We start from the raw sequence: 4,050 nt of genomic DNA, 5'->3' as shown, positions 1-4,050 counted from the left end.
ATGCTCTCTGGATTGGTGTCAAAGAAGAACACAATAGACCAGAAGGAGTCCCCGTTACAGCGACAGAGGTTGTACTGGAATTGCAAGCGCTGCCGTTACCATTCCTGTAAACTGGAAAATCCATGTAAAAGATACTTTCTGAATAGGCTTACAAACCACAGGAATGGTACACAGCCTTTTAAATTACTGTATATAGGCGGTATTTTTTAAGCAGCATAAAATTTAAATTCTTTGTCGGGTGGAAACAACTCTGATTCTTCTCATGCTGACAGATGTTACCTCAGAAGACTTTTTGCATGACACGTGGTTCCTTTTCCTTCTCCCATCATCGCTCTTTTGGAAAGCCTGCAATTCCTTATTATTCAGACATTTTTCACTGAACTCCCAGAACCTGTGGTGACGCCTTTAGTTTCTTTGCATGTTTCTTCACTTCTGCTGTGCTGCCCATCCTCGGGGGGCGGCAGGACGGCACTTTGGCGAACAGATGGGCCCGCCGTCCTCTGCTCACCAGGCAGGAGGAGGCAAGAGGTGGGAAGGGGCTGTGGCTGCAGCTTAGCCTACCCCCTGCTGATGGCAGACCCTAGGAGGATAGCGTCTGAAGAAGCCCAGCGGGGTCGGGTGGTCACAGGCTTCACAAAGAAGACAAAACTTTCCCAAACTGGAGGAAAATTGTTCTACTGTAATAAAAAAAAACCCAAACGGTGGGTGTGAACACACACGCCGTGAAGCGTGTATGTAAGGGCACGTATCCCATCTTTCCCTGTTGGTAAAGCAGGCGTTTACCGTTTGTTACCCAGCAACCAGGAGGCCTTTGGAGGAGGGGTCCAACACCTACATTTCAAACAGGCTGCTGAGCTGCTACTGCTCGCCCACAGCAGCGGCGAGGATCGCCTGTCCAAAATAGACTGCACGGAGCAAGCAGCCCCCGGAGTGGGTGTCACCTGGAACGGGGTGTTGGTTGAAAAAGGCAACCACCTAGCAGGCGACAAGACATGAGCTGCTGCTTTCAGCATGCAGCCTGCAGATCCTGGATATGAACATCTGCCTGTTTCCAGCAAGAATTACCCCGATTCTTGTGCATTTCACTGCATTAAAAGTGGTGTCAGCAGGGCGAGGTGATCTTCCCCTCTGCTCGGCACTGGTGAGGCCACACCTGGAGTCCTGTGCCCAGTTCTGGGCTCCCAGTACAAGAGACATGGATGTACTGAAAAGAGTCTAGGGAAAGGCCACGAAGGCAATGCAGGGACCGGAGCGCCTCCTGTGAGGAGAGGCTGAGCGAGCTAGGGCTCTTCAGCCTGGCGAAGAGGAGGCCCAGAGGGGGAATCTCATCAGTGTGTACGAACAGCTGAAGGGAGGGTATAAAGATGGAACCAGGCCCTTTCCAGTGGCGCCCCTTGACAGGACCAGAGGTGATGGGCACCAGTGGAAACACAGGAGGCTCTGTCTGAACATCCGGAGACATTTTTGTACTGGGAGAGTGACTGAGTACTAGCACAGGTTGCCCAGGGGGGTTGTAGAGTCTCCATCCTGGGGGATATTTAAAAGCCACCTGGACACAGTCCTGGGTAACTGGCTGTAGTTGCCCCCTGCTTGAGCAGGGTGGGAGGACCAGATGACCTCCAGAGGTGCTTTCCATCCTAGTCTTTCTGGGATTCCCCTTCTTTCAGCTTTCTGGGCTCATCAGTGTGATTAAGGACACTGCTGTTCCAGGGGGAGCCCGGTGCTAACAGCCAAGCCAGTTACACACACAGCACTCATAGAATCACAGATTTGGGTTGGAAGGGACCATAAAGACCATCTAGTTCCAACCCCCCTGCCATGGGCAGGGACACCTTCCACTAGACCAGGTTGCTCAAAACCTCATCCAGCCTGGCCTTGAACACTTCCAGGGATGGGGCATATATTATATATTTATGCTATAACTGCTATAAATCCCCCTCATCTGCAGCTGTACTAACAGAGATCACAGGTAAAGGTCCTTCCCCATGGCCACACCTTTGACTAAACTATTTGGAAAGGACAGGTAACTGCATCTTCACCTATGTCTGCTTTTCTCTCACTTCTTGCAACAGCTCCGTGATGCTGTAACTCCTACTCCTGCACACACACTCACGGTGTGGCGGTGGTGTGAGGGCAAGAAGCTCTTCACCCACAGGATTCCAAGAAAGCATCATCAGTCTTTTTCTAGCCCATTATGACACCTTGTTGTACATCACATGAGAAGAAAAAAATTTGTGATGCTTTGACTAATACTGTCATTACTGTAGTTACTTGGTGAGTGTGCATGAACATAAGTAATAAGCAGGGGTCAGCCTATACATTGCTTCTCAACTGGAAAAGTTTAATACTGCTTTGAAGAATATTTTGTTATAGTACTATTAAAAGTGAGCTACTGTTGGTTCTCATTTGTTCTGGAACTTGTGTACTGCTCTGTACTAAGTACCTTCAAAAGGATTTTAAAACTACTTCATGCTAGACTACCTGCCAGGAGGTATCTAAAGGAGAAAAATTTTACTGGGGCGTACGTTCAAAGCAAACATCTGTCAGGGATCAAATTAGAAAGCTCGTGCATATTTGCAGGCATCGGTGAAATGTTATTCCCTTCTATACCGGACTGTTGTTCAAGATCCACCGGACCTTCTGAAGGCGCTCTTACCTGGAGTTACCGAGAAACACCGCGGCTGTCACACGGTGGCAGCTGGTCCCGCCGTGTCCTTCCACTGAGCCACAGCTGCACTCAAGGCCGCTGGAAGTTGTCAGGCCAGGGGGGTGCTCTGGTTTCTCAAACCTGCAGGACTAGTGATTGCACTCACACATGCTGCTGTACCACAGGATCTGGTTTTTCTAATGCACTACACAGCCGAAGCAAAAGCAACACGCTATTAGAAACTTACTACCTGGATTACTGTGCTCAAACCCATGAATTAATTCTGTCGTGTAAGCAGTTCCAAATAAGGACATAGATTCCCATAAGATAACTGCAAATGAGGGCTTTTCTTTTCCTTAAGAAACAGGCAGTAAGCTGTATTATGTTTTTAGCAGGAACATCCTAGCTTGCCTCCCTCCCAACTCTCAAAGAGATCCGAGTTGTGCAAAAGAACTGTGTGGAGCGGTATATCCTAACTTTCACTCCCTGGACAGGACAATCCTTTTATCCTTGTTCTCACTTGTTCACAAATATTCAGCTGCTCCTATCAGGATGCAAAATGCTCAGCAAGCAGCAGCCTGCAGAAGGAGCTCTGAAGTTCAGCATGGTAGGTGTTGAGTGTGCCCCAAATGGAATGGAAGCACCCTTCCATTCCAAAAGCAACTTTCATGGGACATCCATTTACTCCAGCTGTGGGCAGCTGGCTAAAGCACACTCGTCTCCCAGCTGGTTTTCAGCTGCTCCAGCACAACACCCTGCGAAACGCAGTGTGCTCCCTGCAGTCCCTACTCTGGCCGGGTAGGCAGGCACGAAGTTTTAGGGTTTACCTGCCTATCTTCTTCCCTTGTCCCCATTTTCAGAATGCCTAGGCACAGGAGCTGTTCCTGGAGGGAGCAGGGGAGGAATGCATTGTGAAGAGAAAATCTTCATGTGTCTTCTGTAAGCGAAAAGGCCCAATGTTAGTTGCCCAGCACCCAGCTGTCAGTAAGGCAACACCAGAGTAACAAGTCCGAAGGAGCAATGCCATTTTTAACAAGGATCTGTCTGAACCTCCTATTAAAAAAACCCCAACCATCTCCGCATGACACAGGAAGCAGTGTTCACTGGTTTAATTCTTCAAGTGTGTGCCCCACCTCACTTCTGCAAGAAGAAAACACGTGAAAAGCAGGTCCGTCTGTAAGACTCACGGAAGGGAAGCATGCTGCAGAACTGCACTTGATGTAAGGAAGCCTCAGAGAGCCCAACCAGCCCAACTCCGCTGCCCCATCAGAACTGGGATTTCAGCTAGACCATTCCTTGTATGAATTAGCAAGGAGAGAAAACTGCAGGTCAGCTTTGCTGCAAGCCTAGTTCTGAGCAACAGAGGAAAAACCAGGTTGCCTTCAGGGACGATACAGCAGTTA

The sequence above is a fragment of the Eurypyga helias genome, unplaced genomic scaffold (genome assembly GCF_000690775.1).
Source record: "Eurypyga helias isolate BGI_N326 unplaced genomic scaffold, ASM69077v1 Scaffold27551, whole genome shotgun sequence".
NCBI classification, from domain to species: Eukaryota; Metazoa; Chordata; class Aves; order Eurypygiformes; family Eurypygidae; genus Eurypyga; species Eurypyga helias.
This window is presented reverse-complemented; position numbering follows the sequence as displayed.